Consider the following 20,800-nt stretch of genomic DNA (forward strand, 5'->3'; position numbering starts at 1 on the left):
TGACTGAGCCATTCAGGTGCCCCACATTTAAGTTTATTTATTTAAGTAATCTCTACACCCTACGTGGGGCTCGAACTCACGACCCCAGGATCACAAGTTGTGTGCTCCTCTGACTGAGCGAGCCAGGCGCCCCTTGTGCATGTTCCGGAGTGTCTGGAGCCTGTAGCAGGTCCAGAACTACGACCTCTTTTTTTTTTTTTTTAAATGTTTTTTATTTATTTCTAGGAGAGAGAGAGAGAGACAGCGTGAACAGGGAAGGGTCAGAGAGAGAGGGAGTCACAGACAGAAACAGACTCCAGGCTCTGAGCTGGCAGTCAGCACAGAGCCCGACGCGGGGCTCGAACCCACGAACCGCGAGATCATGACCTAAGCGAAAGTCGGACGCTTAACCAACTAAGCCACCCAGGCGCCCCCCAGAACTACCACCTCTTGAGGTCGGGGCGCCTGGGTGACTCTTGAGTTCGGCTCCAGTCATGATCTCACGGTTCATGGGTTCGAGCCCCGCATCAGGCTTTGAGCTGGCGGTGCAGATCCTGCTTGGGATTCTCTCTCCCTCCCTCTGAGCCCCTCCCGTGTGTGCACTCGCTCTCTCTCTCTCTCTCTCTGAAAATGAATAAGCACAAGGGTCTGTGGGCCAGCCGAGAGTGGCTGAAGATCTGACCTGGAAGATCTTAAAAAAATTAAAGAAAAATACCGTAAAGTAAACTTCACCTTTTTCCCTTTGTCACGCAGCTGTGTGATTTGTAACAGGTGCACAGATGCAGGCGGGGCACAGAAGACTTGCATCAACCCCATATTCCCCGCCCCCCGATAGTCTCCCCCACCCCCACCCCGCCATCACCGGCCCATTCTCTGCCATGACAGATGGGCCTTTTCTGAGACTGTTGTATAAACGGAAACACACGGAGCGTAGCTTTTCCAGGCTGGCTTCTCTCATTCAGCCCCAGGACGGCGGGGTTTTATTTTCTTTTTTTAACGGACTGTATCGGGCTCACAGCAACTCTGAGTGGAAAGGACAGGGACTCTATCTCCATGAGCCTTAGGCCCGCACATGCAGAGACTGTACCACTACCAACCTGGCAGAGAGAGGGCACCTTTGTCACCGTGGAGAAACCTGTAGGGACACACGATTAGCACCCAGATCCCTGGCTTACGGCGCACTCTTGGCAGCAAACGTTCTGTGGGTTTGGACAAACGTGTGCTGATGGATCTGCCGTTGTCACATCATACAGAACAGTGTCACCGCCCTAAAAGTGCCCTGCGCTCTGCCCGCTCATCCCTCCCTCCCCCCAAGCCACTGGCACCACTGACCTTCTTACCGTCTCTCTATTCCTGCCTTTTCCGGAATGTCGCAGAGTCGCGAGCGGCCCGGAGCCTTTGCAGACGGGCTCCTTGCACTTGGCCGAGCGCATGTAAGGTTCCTCTGTGTCTTTTCATGGCTCAATGGCTTGTGTCTTTTTAGCACTGACTCATGTGCTCTTGTACGGGTGTCCCATGCTTTACTTACCCGTCTGCCAACTGCCGGACCTCATGGTTGCTTCCAAGGTCTGGCCGTTATGAATAAGGCTGTTATAAACATTTGTGTGCAGGTTTCTGTGTGGACATGGCTTTCAACACCTTTGGGTAAATACCAAGGAGGGCAATTGCTGGATCCTATGGTGAGAGTATGTTTAGTTTTGTTGCAGACTCAAATGTCTCCCAGATTGGCTGCATCCTTTGGCACCCCCACCAGCAGTGGGTAGGGGTTCCCTTCCTCCACAGGCAACAAAATTTCCTTTTAAAGATTTTTTATTTGTAAGTAATTTCTATGCCCAACTTGGGACTTGAACTCACAACTCCCAGACCAAGAGTCCCATGCTCGAATGACAGCGCCAGCTGGGTGCCCTGGCAATGGGGTCTTTTAAAGTTTGTTTGTTTATTTATTTATTATTTTAAAAAATGCATTATTTTTTTTAACATTTATTTATTTTTGAGAGAGAGAAACAGCACGAGAGGGGGAGAGGCAGAGGGAGAGGAAGACACCGAAACGGAAGCAGGCTCCAGGCTCCGAGCTGTCAGCACAGAGCCTGATTCAGGACTTGAACCCACGAGCCATGAGATCATGACCTGAGCTGAAATCGCCACTTAACCAAGTGAGCCACTCAGGCGCCCCTATTTTTTATTATTTTTAAATATTTATTTTTGAGAGAGGGAGACAGAGGGCGAGTGGCGAAGGGGCAGAGAGAGAGGGAGACACCGAATCCAAAGCAGGTTCCAGGCTCTGAGCTGTCAGTACAGATGGGCTCGAATTCATGAACCTTGAAATCATGACCTGAGCCCAAGTCAGACACTTAGCCGACTGAGCCATCCAGGCACTCCAAGTTTATTTATGTATTTTGAGAGAGAGGGAGAGAGAGCAAGGGCATGTCCACGAGCCAGGGAGGGACAGAGAGAGAGAATCCCAAGCAGATTCCACACCAGTAGCATGGAGCCCCATTCAGGGCTTGAACCCACAAACCATGAGGTTGTGCCCTCGCTGAAACCAAGAGTCAGCTTGATCAACTTAGCTTAACCAACTGAGTCATCCAGGCGGCCCTGGCAATGAGATTTTTAATTACAGAAAAATCTAGACAAAAGTTGGGTTCCATCTATATGCAGCTTTTTCTTAGAATTTTATATGAAAACCCTTCCCATATTGTTAAAAATGTTCAAAACATTTTTGATGACTGCATTATAGATTTCATCACCTCATTTTTTTAATGTTTATTTATTTTTTGAGAGAGAGAGAGAGCGAGAGAGAGACAGCGTGACTTAAGAGGGGCAGAGAAAGAAAGGGAAAGAAAGAATTCCAAGCAGGACCCACACTCAGCAGAGCCTCATGCAGGGCTTGATCTCATGATTGCGAGATCATGACCTGAAATGAAATCAAGAGTCAGATGTTTAAGGGTGCCCAGGGGTCCTCAGTTGATTGAGCATTGACTCTTGGTTTTGGCTTAGGTTATGATCTTGTAATTCATGGGATCGACCCCTGCATCGGGCTCTGTGCTGCCAGAGCGGAGCCTGCTTGGGATCCTCTCTCCCTCTCTCTGCCCCTCCACTTCTCTCTCTCTCTCTCTCTCTCTCTCTCTCAAACTAAATAAATAAACTTTAAAAAATTATTATTAAAAAAAAAAGAGTCAGACACTTAACCAACTGAGCCACTCAGGACCCCACTCTTGTAATTTTAAATTTTATTTTTATTTTTTAAATAGACTTTTTTTTTTTTTAAATTCCAGCGTGGCCAACAGGCACTGTTATATCCGTTTCAGGCGTGAATCATCATGCGCTGGTTGCGGACCTAACTGTGTACTTCGGGTTTGCGTTACCTGAGTATCGAAGTAATGCTACGGCGAGTGTTGTTGTGGGCAAATGTTTGCCTACGTCTCATATTTCTGCAGAGCGAATTCTCAGAAGTGGAAATACTGGCTTGAAAGAGGCAAACATTTTATGATTCTTGGTACACGTTGCCAAACGCTCTCCAGAAGGCTGCAGTTTTTGCTGACAGCAGCAAGCCAGAGCGAGATTCAGTAATTAAAAAAAAAAAAGTTGACGGGGTGTCTGGGTGGCTCAGTCAGTTAAGCGTCTGACTTCAGCTCAGGTCACGATCTCATGGTTAATGGGTTCGAGCCCCGCATCGGGCTCTGTGCTGACAGCTCAGAGCCTGGAGCCTGTTTCAGATTCTGTGTCTCCCTCTCTCTCTGACCCTCCCCTGCTCACGCTCTCTCTCTCTCAGAAATAAATAAAACATTAAAAAAAAGTCGCTATTCAAACGGACAACAAAATGTCTCCTTTTTCACCAGCAGTGAGTGTCTCTGAGAATTCAGGGCTTGGATGTGGTTTCCTTTCTCGCTTGTTTCACGGCTGTTTGCCACTTCTCTGCTTGTGCTCTTTTCCATCTCCTGGCTGGAATATTAATAAGAATCGATTCGTGGAAGTGCTTTCAGTTTTAAAGAGACAGCCCGGTACATTCCTGCCTTATTTCTCCCACTGCTCTTAAGCTTAGAAATCTCAGAGCTTTGAAATCCATGTACTTTTATTTCCTTCTAGGTACATGGAAGGTGTAGTTTGATTTTTAGAAATTTAATTTTTTTAAATTTAAATGTTTATTTATTTTGAGAGAGAGAGAGAGAGAGCAAGATGGGGAAGAGCCAAGAGAGAGAGGGAGAGAGAATCCCAAGCAGGCTGTGTGCACAGAGGCTGACACAGAGCTCGAACTCCCTAACCATGAGATCATGACCTGAGCTGAAATTAAGAGTTGGACGTTTAAGGGTCGCCTGGGTGGCTTAGTCGGTTGAGCGTCCGACTTTCGCTTAGGTCATGATATCGCGGTTCGTGGGTTCGAGCCCCGCGTCGGGCTCTGTGCTGACTGCCAGCTCAGAGCCTGGAGCCTATTTCAGAGTCTGTGTCTCCCTCTCTCTCTGACCCTCCCCTGCTCACGCTGTCTCTCTCTCTCTCTCCTAGAAATAAATAAAACATTAAAAAAAAAAAAAGAGTTGGACGTTTAAGTGACTGAGCCACCCAGGAGTCCCTAGATACTTTTTTTTCAATTTATTTTTAATTTATATCCAAGTTAGTTTGCATATAGTGCAATGATGATTTCAGGAGTAAAATCCAGTGATTCATTCCCTACATATATCACCCAGTGCTCATCCCAACTAGTGTCCTCCTTAATGCCCTTCACCCATTTAGCCCAGCCCCCCACCCACAGCCCCTCCACCAACCCTCAGTTTGTCCTCTATATTTGAGTCTCTTGGGGCGCCTGGGTGGCTTAGTCGGTTAAGCGTCCGACTTTCACTTAGGTCATGATCTTGCGGTTCGTGGGTTCGGGCCCCGCGTCGGGCTCTGTGCTGACTGCCAGCTCAGAGCCTGGAGCCTGTTTCAGTCTGTGACTCCCTCTCTCTCTGACCCTCCCCTGCTCACGCTGTCTCTCTCTCTCCTAGAAATAAATAAAACATTAAAAAAAAAAAATTAAGAGTCTCTTATGTTTTGTTCCCCTCTCTGTTTTTATATCATTTTTGCTTCCCTTCCCCTATGTTTGTCCGCTTTGTATCTTAATTCCACATATGAGTGAAACCATATGATATTTGTCTTTCTCTGACTTATTTCACTTAGCATAATACACTCTGGTTCCATCCATGTTGTTGCAAATGGCAAGATTTCATTCTTTTTGATTGCCAAGTAATACTCCATTGTATATATAGACCACATCTTCTTCATCCCTTCATCCATCGATGGACATTTGGGCTCTTTCTATACTTTGGCTATTGTCCATAGCGCTGCTATAAACATTGGGGTGCGTGTGCCCCTTCAGAACAGCACACCTGTATCCCTTTGATAAATACCTAGTGGTACAACTGCTGGGTCCTAGGGTAGTTCTGTTTTTAAATTTTTGAGGAACCTCCATACTGTTTTCCAGAGTGGCTGCACCAGTTTGCATTCCCACCAGCATGCAAAAGAGATGCTCTCTCTCCACATCCTCACCAACATCTGTTGTTGCCTGAGGTGTTGATGTTAGCCATTCTGACAGGTGTGAGGTGGTATCTCCTTGTGGTTTTGATTTGCATTTCCCTGATGATGAGTGGTGTTGTCATCATGTGTCTTTTGTCATGTGTCTGTTGGCCATCTGGATGTCTTCTTTGGAAAAGTATCTATTCATGTCTTGTGCCCATTCCTTCACCGGGTTATTTGTTTGGGAGATATTTAATTTTTTAAATTTTTTAAAAATGTTTTATTTATTTCTAGGAGAGAGAGACAGCATGAGCAGGGGAGGGTCAGAGAGAGAGGGAGTCACAGACTCCAAAACAGGCTCCAGGCTCTGAGCTGGCAGTCAGCACAGAGCCCGACGCAGGGCTCGAACCCACGAACCGCGAGATCATGCCCTCAGTGAAAGTCGGGCGCTTAACCGACTAAGCCACCCAGGCGCCCCTGGGAGATATTTAATTTTTTAATGTTTTAGTTTTATTTTTGAGAGAGAGAGAGTGTGAGTGGGGGAGCGGCGGGGGGGGGGGGGTGGGCAGAGGACAGAGGATCCGAAGCAGGCCCTGTGCTGACAGCAGAGATCCCGATGCGGGGCTTGAACTCTAAAACTGAAGTCAGGCGCTCAACCGACTGAGCCCCCCAGGCGCCCCTTCGATATTTAATTCTTGATGCCACCTTGTATTTATCAGCTATTGTTGCCTAACTAATTACCCCAAAACACAGTGGCTGAAAAGAGTAACAAATATTTATGATCTTCCCAGTTTCCTGTGGATCGGGAATTTAGGAGCAGTTCCGCTGGGTGGTCCTGGCAAGGGGAGTCTCAGGAGCTTAGTGTCAGATGTCACTCGGGGTTGTTGTCACCCAAAGGCTTGACGGGATTCGTTTTGAAGGTGGCTCAGTCACAGGGCTGGCAAAGTTGGCGCTGGCTGTTGGCGGGAAGGCTGAGGGCTGCTTGAACTGACTGAGCAATCCAAAACACCAGAGTGGCCAGAAGTAAGCCCGTGGGTCAAAACCCTTCCCTGCCTGTTTTTATAAATAAACGCCGATTGTCACACTGCTACGCCCCTGGGTTTCCCTGTGGCCTGTGGCTGCTGGCGCACCTGCGAGAGTGACACAACAGCAAGTCGAGTCACTGTGACAAAGATTATATGGCTCACTCCACAGAAAAGATTTACTGTCTGCGCGGCCTGGGCGGCTCAGTTGGCTCAGGTCATGATCTCATGGTTCCTGGCTTCAATCCCTGCATCAGGCTCTGCACTGACAGTGAGGAGCCTGCTTGGGATTCCCTCCCTCCCTCTCTCTCTCTCTCTCTCACTCTCTCTCTCCCCCCCCCTTCTCTCTCCCTCTGTCCCTCCCTGACTCATGCGTGCGTGCATATGCTCTCTCTCTCTCAAAATAAATTAATAAACTTTAAAAAAGGCTTTACTTTTTTAAATGTTTCTTTACTTGTTTTGAGAGAGAAAGGGAGAGAGCGTGTGCAAAAGCGAGGGAGGGGCAGAGAGAGGGAGAGAGAGAGACTCCCAAGCAGGCTCTGCTCTGTCAGCCCGGAGCCCAATGTGGGGCTGCAACTCAGGAGCTGTGAGATCATGACCTGAGCCGAAATCAAGAGTCGGATGCTTAACCAACAAAGCCACCCAGGCACCCCCCCCCCGAAAAAAAAGCTTTCTTAATTTTTTTTTTTTTTTTTTACCATCAAGCTCTGTACAGGAAAAACTTGCCCAGCCCTGCAAATGACCAAGGCAGAGGCTGCAGTGACTTTTATGACCCAGCCTTCGAACTCACCTACTGTTCTTCCACAGAAATCCACTCATCACACAAGTTACCCCACCTGTGATCTAAAATGGGAGGGACTCGAACATCAGGAGGTGACCCAAATCCCAGGGGGCCTTGTTGGAGGCTGACCCCCACGTGCCTGAGGTTTGCAGGTATCTTCCCAAAGAGGCTTGGTTGCTTGCCTATTCATTTCCCATCTTCATTACTAAAAAAATCAAAAACAAACAAAAAAACCCATTGATTTTTGTCTGGGAGAGCAATAGATCAGTTTAAAACACAAATGTCCCGGGGCGCCTGGGTGGTTTAGTCGGTTAAGCATCTGACTTTCGCTTAGGTCATGATCTCGCGGTTCGTGGGTTCGAGCCCCGCGTCGGGCTCTGTGCTGACTGCCAGCTCAGAGCCTGGAGCCTATTTCAGAGTCTGTGTCTCCCTCTCTCTCTGACCCTCCCCTGCTCACGCTGTCTCTCTCTCTCTCCTAGAAATAAATAAAACATTAAAAAAAAACAAAAAACACAAAACACAATGTCCCCAGATTCCCTTATAGCTAGAAGTGGCCACAGGATCCGTTTGTGGCCAATGAGATGCACGTGATGAGAGGGCTTCTGGAAAGCTCTTTGTTTTCTGATTGGAAGGGGAAGACTCTGCAATCCCTACTTTTGTTTGTTTATTTTACACATAATCCTTCCCTTTTCTTGCTGCCTGGGAAAACGGTCGTGATGCCTGGAAGCACAGCAGCCGCCTTGAAGCAAAGAAGACAAAAGCCACACGGCTAAAGATGATGACGGAGGGGCGCCTGGGTGCCTCAGCTGGTTGAGCGTGCGACTTGGGCTCAGGTCATGATCTCACTACTCAGGAGTTCAAGCCCCACCCCGGGCTCGCTGCTGTCACTGCCCAGCCCACGCCAGATCCTCTCATCCCCTCTCTCTGCCTCTCCCCCACTTGCACTCTCTTAAAAGTAAATAAAAATATTAAAAATAAATACATTAATATAACATAACATAATATAATGTAATACAGATGATGATGGAAAAAGACAAGGAGCCCAGGTCCCAGCAGGCATCACGGAACCACCATAGCGGTGCTGGGCTCTCCTCCTTCCAGGCTTGACCTCCTTCTATGAGGAACAGCAAATTTCTCCCTCTCTGTTTCAGCCACTTAGATTTTTTTTTCTTTTTGTCATGTATAGTGACAAGAAATTCCAGAGTGGTTCTGATGTCGTAAGGGATAAGCATCGTTTTTTCCGCCCAAGTAGTTAACTGTTTTATCACCATTTACTGATCTGTGATACCACCTCCCTTATGCAAAACTCACGCACGCACGCAGCCCGCACACACGCACGCGGCACACACACACGCACGCGGCACGCACACACGCACGCACAACTTTGGTCCTGGGATTTGGTCTCCAATCTTACTGCAAGAGCAACGTTGTTTTCACTGTTCTTGCCTTAGGTTGTGAAGGAAAGGCTTCCTGCCTCCTTTTTTTCCCTTCAATTATCTTTACCTCTTGATCCTTCTCGGGAACTTTTGAGTTGATGTGTCAATCTCCCCACGTCTCTCCCACAATATTTTAAGTCCGAGTCTGGTAGTAAAGGGCAGCTTTTTAGGTTTGGTGCAGGTCAGCTTGGTCTCACTGGATTTATTTTCTAGACTATTTATAGGGTCTGCGCTGGACAATGCCAGTCGCTGTGGTTAGTCAGGGTTACCCCGACTACCACAGCTATCTGGCTGAATTTATATAATCCTCACTGGGAGTAGGTACTATTTTTTTTCCCCATTTCACAGATGAGAACACTGAGGTCCCCAAGTTGTCCAGTGTCATGGAGCTAATAAAGGGCTGGACATGGGATTCAAACTTGGACTCCCAGCTCTGCAGGCTGTTGGAACTCCTCCATGGTCCTGCTTCCTTATGGGGTTCTTGGTGCCCCCCAAAAGGGCACTATTTCCACCTAGAGTCGACTCAAGGGGTGGCCAACAGCTTCAGCCAGTGATGGGAGGCTGCTGAACTCCCAGAAAGAGTAATTCCTGTGAACCCCCTCTGTGCCTCTGCCCCCTGTATTGTGGCCAGCACTCCCAGAGACCCGCAGAAATTCAGAATGTTCCGGGCAGAGAGAAATGTCAGGAGCCAGAAGGTAGAAACCTGTTACGTGGGTGGCAATGGCCAGAGCCACCGCCCCTGCAGAGAGACCCTCCACCCTCAGCCCCACCAGGCGGCTTCATTCAAGTTCAGTATCCCACTTCCTGTGACCTAAACCCATGAACATTTCTTTTTTAATTTTTTAAATGTTTTATTCATTTCTGAGAGAGAGCAAGAGACAGCATGAGCAGGGGTAGGGCAGAGAGAGGGAGACACAGAATCCGAAGCAGGCTCCAGGCTCTGAGCTGTCAGCACAGAGCCTGATGCAGGGCTCGAACCCACAAACTGTGAGATCATGACCTGAGCCGAAGTCAGAAGCTTAACTGCTTAACTGCTTAACCGACTGAGCCCCCAGGCGCCCCTAAACTCATTAACATTTCTATAGTCCCTCAGCTTGTCCCCTTCATTCTACACACAGCTTTGCCCAAGTCCTGAACAGGAAGCACCGAATCCATCCATTCGGGGCATCAACTGAGATTAATTGAACAGCTACTCTGTGCGAGGCGCCTGGCCAGGGATTGAGCCGTGAACGGGACGGATGAGGGCCCTGCTCCCCGGAGCTGACAGCCAGGAGGCCAGTGATGGAGAGGTCGTCTCTCTCCCTCTCTCTCTCTCTCTCTCTCTCAACAGGCTCCCCTGGGACTTTTTCCAACAGTGTATACGCGGGAGGGCTGTCTGCCGCTGGTGTCCTCCCTTGAGCTGGCTGAGTCTGGATCATTCCATCAAGCCATCCATCAGGGGGAGCGTCTGGCAGGACCTGGGATCCCCTGAGGATTGTGACTGTCGGCAGGTCGGCTGACTGCCCATCCGGTCCGGGTCTGTGCCCAGCCACGGGGCCCCCAAGGGACACAGACTCGGGCACAACGTGCTTCTCAGTCACCTGGATGGCTTTGCAGGGCTGGCCTGTCCTTTGGGCACTGTGCCCAGGGCCCACGACACTTTTAGGGGCTCATAAAAATGTTTGAAATGCATTTTTTTTTCTAAGATCAGAAACAAAAGAGGGAAGGACGGGGGCACCTGGGCGGCTCAGTTGGTTAAGCGCCCGCCTGTTGGTTTCATCTCGGGTTATGGTCCCGTGGTTCGTGGGATTGAGCCCCTGCTTGGGATTCTCTCCCTCCCTCTCTCTGCACCTCCCCCACTCATCCTCTCCCCCCTCTTCCCGCCCCTCCCCCACTCATTCTCTCCCCCTCCCCTCCCCCACTCTCTCTCTCTCACTCTCGCTCTCTCACTCTCAAATTAAATAAATAAATAAACTTAAAAAAAAAAAGAAAGAAGTGAATAGAAAATAATGGACACATAAGAATGAATCTGGTTGGGATCACATGAATTTTTTTTTTTTTAAATGTTTTTATTTATTTCTAGGAGAGAGAGAGAGACAGCGTGAGCAGGGGAGGGTCAGAGAGAGAGGGAGTCACAGACTGAAACAGGCTCCAGGCTCTGAGCTGGCAGTCAGCACAGAGCCCGACGCGGGGCTCGAACCCACGAACCGCGAGATCATGACCTAAGCGAAAGTCGGACGCTTAACCGACTAAGCCACCCAGGCGCCCCGGATCACATGAATTTTTATACCAATGTAGTTCTAATTATGATTTGCTGCATTTTTTAAATAAAGGAAGAGGCTCTTGGATGTAAAAAGTGCCTACGATCCACAGAAGTTTTACTGCCACACTGGTGCTCTCCTCCTAGCCCCACCTGTCACCCCATCCCATTAGGGAGACTGGGTCTTATCCCACCCCTGCTGAACCCTCTCATGCAGCTTCCCAGCACACTCAGTGACCACAGCCAACAAGACCCCATCACCTATTCACCCCTATGTCTCTCTATTCCAACAGCCAGAACTTCCTTGCTGTGCCTCAGACACCAAACATCACTGCTGCCTCAGGGCCTTTGCACGTCCACTTCCTTCTGCTTGGAACCCTGTTTCCTAGTTCTTATCATAGTTGACTCTTTCTCATCCTTCAGGTCTCAGCTCAAATGTCACCTCCTCTAAAAAGTCCTCCCTCGGGCGCTTGGGAGGCTTAGTCAGTTGAGCATCCGGCTTCAGCTCAGGTCACCATCTTGCAGTATTTGAGTTTGAGCCCCACATCTGGCTCACTGCTGTCAACCTGTCAGCGCAGAGCCTGCTTCGGATCCTCTGTCCCCCTCTCTCTGCCCCTCCCCTGCTTAGTCTCTCTCTCTCCTAAAACAATAAATAAAAGACATCTAAAAATTTTTAAAAGGGCCTCCTGATGCCCCCAACAGTCCAGTCACATCACTCGGTTTTAGCATCTCCACATCACTGGCTGAAATTTCCTTGTTTGCTTGTTTGATAACTGTCTCTCCTGGTTCTGGTTACCCGTTGTTACTTCATAATAAGTCACCCTGAGGCTTATTACCGTCTCTCACAATTTAGAGGGGTGGCTGGGTTCAGCTCTCGGGTCACAGTCAGGCTGGGGCTGGAGTCATTTCCAGGCTTCCTGGCTCACCTGTGTGGCGATGGGTGCTGGCTGCCGGCTGGGGGCTCGGCTGGGGCTCTCCCCTCCCCTCCCCCCACCCCCGTGGCCTCTCCCTGTGGCTTGGAGCTGGGGCTTCCTCACATCATGGCGGCTGGTTCCGGAGGGACCCGGCTGGGAGCCGCAGCACTGGGTGTGACCCAGCCTCGTGGTGTGGTGTCATTTCCCACCATGCTCTCTTGGTTAAGGAGGACACAACGTTCCGCCCAGCTTCAAGGAGCAGACCCAGACCTCAGCGCTTGGCCACGAGTGTCAAGTTCACACTGAGGAAGAGCAAGTAACATGGTAGAGATTGTTACGGCCGTTTGGGGGGTACAGTCTGTCCCATCCCCGCTGGAGCGCCGCCCCCAAGAGCACCGGGTCCTGTTCTGATTGTTCACTGCTGTGTCCTCAGCCTAGACAGTGCCTGGCTCACACTGCGGGCCACCAGCCAGTGCTTCTCCCGAAACATTCTGGAAAAATCCTGTGTTCCGAGAGCTCACAGTTATTTTGATTTTTTTTTTTCAATAGATGTTTTTGGGATGTACTCTAATTCTTTTTTAAAAATGTTTATTTATTGGAGTGCCTGGGTGGCTCCGTCGGTTAAGAGGCCAACTTCGGCTCAGGTCATGATCTCAAGGTTCGAGAGTTCGAGCCCCGCGTCGGGCTCTGTGCTGACAGCTCAGAGCTTGGAGCCTGTTTTGGATTCTGGTCTCCCTCTGCCCCTTCCCTGCTCATGCTCTGTCTCTCAAAAATAAATCAACATTAAAAAAAAATTGTAATGTTTATTTATTTATTTATTTATTTATTTATTGTGGAGACAGAGAGAGAGAGAGAGAGCATGATCAAGGGAGGGGCAGAGAGAGAGAGAGAGAGAGAGAGGGAGACACAGAACTTGTAGCAGGTTCTAGGCTCTGAGCTGTCAGCACAGAGCCCGATGCGGGGCTCGAACTCATGAACTGTGAAATCATGGCCTGAGACAAAGTCAGATGCTTAACCAACTGAGCCCCCAGGCACCGCCCCCCCAAAAGCTCACATTCAAAAAATAACAGGATATGAACTATACATTTATATAATATGACATATTCCTTACATTATAATAGGAGATAAATTACAATACATATGTTACATGTAAACTAATATTATATTTAATAATAGAAAGAATTGGGAGGAAATGGGGTTGAGGGCAGAACAACAAAGCACTTTGTGCCCAGAGCACTAACATTCGTCCTGTGAGACGAAGGCTTTGGCTTTGAAGAGAGGCCACTTTTAACCCAGTTTAAATCTGATCCAGCCTGTGGATGTCTTCATTAAGTTATTGCTTCAAACTAGGGCAAAATGTCTTTGTAGTGTCCTCACCTTCAAACTTCGCCAGGCAAGAGGCCAGAAGGCAGAGAAGTCCCTCAAGCCCCAAGTCAGCCACAGAACGGAGCCACTGAACGGAGCCACAGAATGCAGCCGTGAAATCAGCCATGGAACCCACCACAAAACCCAGCCACAGAAGCCAGCTAAGGACCCCAAAGACCCCAGCCGTAAACCTAGTCACAGAGCAAGCCCTCCACAAACCCAGGTGCAGAAGCCAGATGCTACTTGCCCTGAAAGCAGATATTTTCATAGCTCTTTAGTTTCTTTCTTTCTCTTTCTTTCTCTTTCTTTCTTTCTTTCTTTCTTTCTTTCTTTCTTTCTTTCTTTCTTTCTTTTTAGTTTACAGAGAGAGAGAGAGTGCATGAGAGGGGGAGAGGGGCTGAGGGGCAGAGGGGGAGATGGAGAGAGAGAGAGAGAGAGAGTGTCCCGCACAGGCTCCACAGTCAGTGCAGAGCCCGATGCGGGGCTCAATCCTCAATCCCGTGCCCCTGGGATCCTGACCTAAGGTGAAATCAAAGTTGGACACTCAACTGACTGAGCCACCTGGGTGTCCCTAGTTTTTTTTTTCTTATATTATCATTATATATTTTAAATGTTTATTGATATTTTGAGAGACAGAGCATGAGCAGGGGAGGGGCAGAGAGAGAGGGAGACACAGAATCTGAAGCAGGCTCCAGGCTCCGAGCTGTCAGCACAGATCCGGACGCGGGGCTCAAACTCATGAACTACAAGATCATGACCTGAGTGGAAGTCAGATGCTTAACTGACTGATCCACCCAGACGCCTTTATTATATATTTTTTAAGTTTGTTTGTTTACTTATTTATTTATTTAGAGAGAGATTGAGAGGGAGAGGGGCAGAGAAGAGGGAGAGACTCTCAAGCTGGCTCCACACTCAGCCGAAGCCGGATGTGGGGCTCAAACTCACAAACCGTGAGATCATGACCTGAGCGGAAGCCAAGTTAAGCCGATGCTTAACCGACTGAACCCTCCCCAGGGGACCCCCCCCAGACTTCCCTTTAATTGCACAAAAGTGCTAGAAAGAAAACACGTGTGAACCAACGCTTCTGGATTCTCTGGACACCCACCCTCTCCCCATCAATGCAAACAGGCCTTTCTAATTTCCAAACAAAGGACGCATGAGGAGGAGAAGCTGGGGCAGGGACTGGAAGGCCAGATGGGCCTGCGAGACTTCCTTCCAGCCTCTCAGATGCAGCAGATGCAGCCCAGCTGTGCCCCATGAGACGGAGGTGGCGGTGACTGCGGCTTCCCGGCTGGGCGCGCTCAGGCAAGCTGTGCCTTGTTTCATCCTCTGTGAACTGCAGCCCCTGAGAGGGCTTGGCCCCCACAATCTGCATGGCTGCTCAGAGCTCTGCCATCAGGACCTGCACTCGGCTTGAGGCTCAGTAGTTGGCATCTGGGAACTCCCCCCCCCCACACCCTCCCCACGCTCTACTGAGCACGTAACATCGGGTAAGTTTCAGGTGTGTAAGTTTCAGGTGTGCAATGTGTCGATTTGATACACTTATAAATTGCAAAACATTACAGCCACCTCCCCTGTGACACAAAGTTACCATTTCTTTTTTTGTGGTGAGAACTTGAAGATCTACTCTTTAGCAACATTCGAGAATATGATACAGGATTGTTAGCTATAATCACAGGCTGTCCATTAGATCCCTCACGCTTTTATTTCTTTGTTTCATGTTTTTTAGTGGCTATTTATTTTTGAAAGTTAGAGACAGAGGGTGAGCAGGGGAGGGGCAGAGAGAGAGGGAGACACAGAACTTGAAGCAGGCTCCAGGCTCTGAGCTGTCAGCACAGAGCCGGATGCGGGGCTCGAACTCACAGACTGCTAGATCATGGCCTGAGCCAAAGTCGGATGCTTTAACCAACTGAGCCACCCAGGTGCCCACAGATCCTCCAAGCTTTTAAATGTATAACTGGAAGTTTCTAGCCTTTGACCAATATCTCAGTTTCTCCACTCCCAGCCTCTGGTAATCACACTCTCCCTCTAGTTCTTTCTGACCTGACTTTTTTTTTTAATGTTTATTTACTTATTTTGAGAGAGAGAGAGAGAGAGAGAGCATGAGAGACGAATGGGGGAGGAGCAGAGAGAGAGAATCCCAAGCAGGCTCCACAACTCTCAGCGCAGAGCCCGACAAGGGGGCTCCATCTCCTGACCCTGGAGATTATGGCCTGAGCCACAATCAAGACTCCCACATTTAACTGACTGAGCCACCCAGGTGCCCCTTTTCTGACCTTTTTAGATTCCATGTGTAAGTGAGATCATCCAGTATTTGTCTGTCTCTGACTTATTCCACTTAGCATAACGCCTCCATCTAGAAATTATCTTAATCATTTTACTTTTGAACTTGCGCTTTGAAAGTGCGGCAGATGCTAGTGACCCTCCCCCGCCCCGGCCGGGATTACAGAATTCTGGTGCACCTGCCCCGTGTGCAGCTCAGCGACATTCAAGGTGAGGTCAAGGGTCCAGGCTTGAGTAAGGGGAGGTGCTCCAGCCTCCAGCTCAACACCTTGCCTGTGAACCGGAACCAGGCTCTGACTCTGAAAGCAAGCACCGGTGTTCCGAGCAAGAAACCCTAAGGTGACTTTCTTTCGTCACCGGCGTAGCAGTGTTTAGCCAGCGACTTGCATGATGACACAGGAGTACAGAAGAGAGGGCAAGCAAGGCTCCCCTCAGCCGGGCCTGGATCCCTCCCCAGCGAGCCAAGGAGAGCCAAGGCGGGACGTGTGTGGGCAGAAGGGGCCCCTGCAGGCTGTGGGGACTGGCCAACGGCAGTTCCCACGGTCCCGGTCAGAACGAGGTAGAAGGCACCATGGGCACCCTTCCTCTGTCTGGGAGCCCAACTCTGTAGCGTAGGGGATTTCACCAACATGCTTTCTTATATTTGCGTTTAAAATTAATTATGTCGCTACTGGGCTACGAAAGATGAGTGATAGAATCTGTGCTAAGAATTTAACATTTTGGGGGCGCCTGGGTGGCTCAGTGGGTTGAGCATCTGACTTCAGCTCAGGTCATGATCTCACGGTTTGTGAGTTTGAGCCCCGCCTCGGGGTATGTGCTGACTGCTTGGAGCCTGCAGCCTGCTTCGGATTCTATGTTTCCCTCTCTCTCTGCTCCTCCCTTGCTCACGCTCTGTCTCTCTCAAAAATAAATAAACATGAAAAAAAAAAAAGGAATTTAACATTTTGATTGCTTGTTACTTAGAATGGCATGGGAAATGCCAGATACCATAAATCGAGGGAGAGAGGCAAGGGAAAAAGGGGAAAGCTTTGTATTTCCTTTCTTAATTTTTAATGTTTACTCTTAAGAGAGCGAGACACAGAACTCAAGCGAGGAGGGGCAGAGAGACAGGGAGACACAGAATCTGAAGCAGGCTCCAGGCTCCCAGCTGTCAGCACAGAGCCCGACGCGGGGCTCGAACCCATGAACTTAGAGATCAAGACCTGAGCGGAGGATATCAGATGCTTAACTGACTGAGCTCCCCAGATCCCCCTTCTGTTTGTATTTTTAACAAAGGACCCCACATTTTCATATTCCACTGGGGCCTGCAAGTTGGGTAGGCGGCCTCGGGTAGAGCCTAACCGGTTAGGAGGGTTGTAAATGATCACAAGGCGCTGGGCCCAGAGCTTGGCCCACAGCACAGCTTCCCTAAAGGTGAACCTCGCCATCCCCGCCCCCCTCCTCTCTGCCCACAAGCCCTGTGCTCTCAGCTCATCCGCGGCAGCTCACGGGACTCCTCTCCTCATTGCTCAGTCCGGCCTCCGTGACCCCCCACCCCGCGACCCCTCTGCCCATCCCTTCCCACCTCCCCTTCCCTGCACTCTCCCTGGCCCCGCCCTTCCTGCCTCCATTAGGCCAGCGGCCCCATGGCTGCTCCAAGGCTGGTCCCTCAGCAGCTCTTCTCCCCTTTGCTCACCTCGCTGCCCCCGCCTCAAATCTCACCACCTCTGACACTGGAGACCCAAAGTGAACAGCAGCCGGGTCCACAGCCCTTCCCGGCTCGCTTCCCAGCCACAGCGGAGACTGCCCTGCGCGTGCCATCACCCGGGACCCCGGGTTCCCGCAGTCACCAGCCAGGCTCAGCTGCCTGGGCTTCCCGCAGCACCTGGCCTCTCTGAAATCCTTTGGTTTTACTGTGTACCCAGATTTGTTTTAACCGTAGGGGCAGGAGGCAGGGCACGGCCCCCCAGGGGCCCCATGGGAAGCCTCAGGCTCAGGCAGGGGCAGGGGGAGTGAGGGGAAACCAGGAGAGAGAGCCTTTACTGTGGTTTCTAGGGAAAAGCAAGTCGGGGCAGGGTACGATTTAGGACTTGCCAGTTTGAATAATTTCAGTGGACTAGAGTGTAGGTGTCCTCAGTTACGGGTGATGGGGCGGGGGTGTGGGGGGGGGACAGTGGCCCGAGGGCAGAGCCTGACAAGGGAGGGATCTGGGGTTTTGCACTGGCTGATTTCATAAGGTGAGCTCCGTGGGAGTTTTGCGCCCTCCCCTCCAGGAATGAGCTAATCCTGGGAGGGGACAGTGTCTCTGGGATCAGGGAGGCCCCAGGATGGCAAAGCACCAGAAAACACAGAACAGAAAGAGGCTCGGGGAATATACCCTTTCCCCTTGTCACCCCGCACACCTTTCCCCTGAATCTCTGCACCTGTCCCCCACGGCAGCCCCTCACTGTCTGTCCCCCGGTCCTGGCTCATCACATCCATCCTGTGCCTTCCGTCTCCCTCTGGTCTCTGGCTGCGGCACGGGCTTCTCAGGGAGCCCCAGATGATGGGGTCCACCCGCTTCCCAGACGTTTACCCGGATCACATCTTCAGCATGGCCCATCCATCCAGGGAAGGGCCTGCGGTCACGCCGGACGCCGCCTTCTCCCGCATCGCCTGCAGACCATCCAGCTCTGGTGGGTTTATCTCCTCAATATTTCTCAGAGGCCCCACCCCGCTGCGCGCTCTCATCTGCTCCGTCAACAGATGGCCCAGGCTCTAGAGCAGTGGCCAGGACAGACGGGGCCCCTGCCCCAGGGAGCTCGCAGCCCCTGAGGCTTCAGACACTTGACATCTGTTCCCAGGTTTGAGCCAGCTTTGTCCCTGGTGCTTCTGACTCAGCCCCCTCTCCCGTGCCCACCACCAGGCAGCCAGAGAGAGACGGCTTTGAGGCTCCGATAACATCGCTGGTCCCTGTTTAGAACCCCTGATCCGGGAGGCTTTCCGACAGCCCTACACACGCTCACAGAGACACAAAGCCTTTCTAGAGCTGCACTTGCAGGCCTTTGGGATGATTTGCTCATTTCTTCCTTGTGGTCTTTTTTTTTTTTTTTTTTAATTGTTGATGGGGGAAAGGGCAGAGGGACAGGGAGACAGGATCTGAAGTAGGCTCTGCACTGACAGAGACAGAGGCGGGGCGGGGGTTGGGGGGTGCCTCATGGTCTTAAGAGCTGTGCGCCACGCACACACGGTTCCCGTTTCTCAAGCACACTGGACACTTGTCTGTCCCCAGGCTAGTGCCTCCTCCTTTACCTGCCTCAAGGTCATGTCCCCTCATTGTCCTCTCTAATATCAAGGAGCAAAGTTTGCAAAGACGGCTGCAGGAGACCCAGCCCCGCCGGCCCCTGGGAACAGCCCTGGAGGAGGAAGGCAGTTAGGCTCCAGCCGAAAACCTGGGAAAGGCACAAGCCTTTTGGGGAATACATGCTGCACACCAACCTGGACGCGAGGGAGTTCACGCGAGGTGATTCCAGGCTGTGTCATTTTTTTTTTTAATGTTTTATTTATTTCTAGGAGAGAGAGAGAGACAGCGTGAGCAGGGGAGGGTCAGAGAGAGAGGGAGTCACAGACTCTGAAACAGACTCCAGGCTCTGAGCTGGCAGTCAGCACAGAGCCCGACGTGGGGCTTGAACCCACGACCCGTGAGATCATGACCTAAGCGAAAGCCGGACGCTTAACCGACTAAGCCACCCAGGCGCCACCCAGGCGCCCCCCAGGCTGTGCCATTTGTTGCAGCCAAACTTAAACGCCTGTCAATCAAAGGCCAGTGAAATAAAAACAGTGGCCCTTCCACAAAAGGGGGACCCTGCTTTGGTGCCATGTGGGAAGAGGCACGTCAAGACTGGCTAATAAAGCAGTTTATTTATTTTTTTAAGTTTATTTAATAAAAAATTTTTAAGTTTATTTATTTATTTTGAGAAGGAGAGAGAGAGAGCAGGCAGAGAGAGAGGGAGAGAGACAGAGATTCTCAAGCAGGCTCTGCACCATAAGCCCAGAGCCTGATGTGGGGATCGAACCCATAAACTGTGAGATCGTGACCTGAGCTGAAATCAAGAGTCTGATGCTTAACCAACTGAGCCATCCAGGTGCCCCTAGAGATTTTATTTACTTCCATAAATTTTTATTGTTTATTTATTTTTGCAGAGAGAGAGAGAAAGAGAGTGAGTGGGGGAGGAGCAGAGAGAGAGGGAGACACAGAATTGAAAACAGGCTCCAGGCTCTGAGCTGTCAGCACAGAGCCCGACGTGGGGCTCGTACCCATGAACTACGAGGTCATGACCTGAGCTGAAGTCAGATGCTTAACCAACTGAGCCACCTGGGCGCCCCCTAAAGATTTGATTTTTAGGTAATCTCTATACCCAACGTGGGGCTCAAGCTCACAATCCTGAGATCAAGAGTCACATTCTCTACTGAGTCAACTCTCTACCGCCTGAGCGCCCCTAATTTTAATTATCTGTACACCCAATGTGGGGCTTGAACTCAAAACCTCAAAATGAAGAGTCCCATGCTCTTCCAACTGAGCCCGCCAGGAGACCCCAAATCAGTGCAGATGCGCTATGCTGCTGGCCCCTTCTCACACGTACTGAAGGGCTCACCACATTTCCATCCAGGAAGTGGGTGCTGTAACTCTCCCCACTTTGGGACAGGGAAGGAAGCTGAGGGGCACTGAAGGGCCAGGTGACCAGCCTGCACTCGTGGGGACAATATGCAAATCAGCCCTGTGCTAGGAGATGTCTTTCTGCTGATTTGGACGGATGCCCAACACCCGCCATTCACTTCAAAAGCAAGGAACGTTTTTGTAAAGTGGTAGCTAACGTTTGTTTAGGGAAAGCTGCGTGCACGGGATTCAGGAAGTCTCCTCACCATCTCTGCACCTTTCTGTGCACCTCAAACCGTTCCGAGATAGAGTTTGTCGAGAAAAACGTCTGTAGGAGACGCCTGTACATCCGTGCTCAGAGACCAAAGGCACAAGCAGTCTAAGTGTCCATCACACAAAACGTGGACACCAGGGAGGACTACTCCCACCAAGGAGGACCACTCAGCCTCAGCAGGGAGGACCGCTCACAAGAGGGAGGACTACTCGCACGAGGGGGACCACTCGCACCAGGGAGGACCACTCGCACAAGGGGGACCGCTCACACCAGGGAGGACCACTCGCACGAGGGAGGACCACTCGCACGAGGGAGGATCACTCGCACCAGGGAGGATGACTCGCACGAGGGGGACCGCTCGCACGAGGGGGGACCGCTCGCACGAGGGAGGACCGCTCGCACCAG

General features: G+C 50.6%; 1 long non-coding RNA gene across 1 annotated transcript in view; it reads right to left on the reverse strand.

Annotated features, from left to right (window-relative positions):
* Positions 1 to 7,198: 7,198 nt before the first annotated feature.
* LOC120244883 overlaps positions 7,199 to 20,800 on the reverse strand; it is a 26,896-nt gene continuing 13,294 nt past the window's right edge. The window contains exon 3 of the long non-coding RNA XR_005531658.1: positions 7,199 to 7,474. This is a non-coding gene — a long non-coding RNA (uncharacterized LOC120244883). The remainder of the gene's footprint in view (positions 7,475 to 20,800) is intronic.

This window comes from Hyaena hyaena, unplaced genomic scaffold (assembly GCF_003009895.1).
Source record: "Hyaena hyaena isolate Hyena2069 unplaced genomic scaffold, ASM300989v1 scaffold_396, whole genome shotgun sequence".
Lineage (NCBI taxonomy): Eukaryota > Metazoa > Chordata > Mammalia > Carnivora > Hyaenidae > Hyaena > Hyaena hyaena.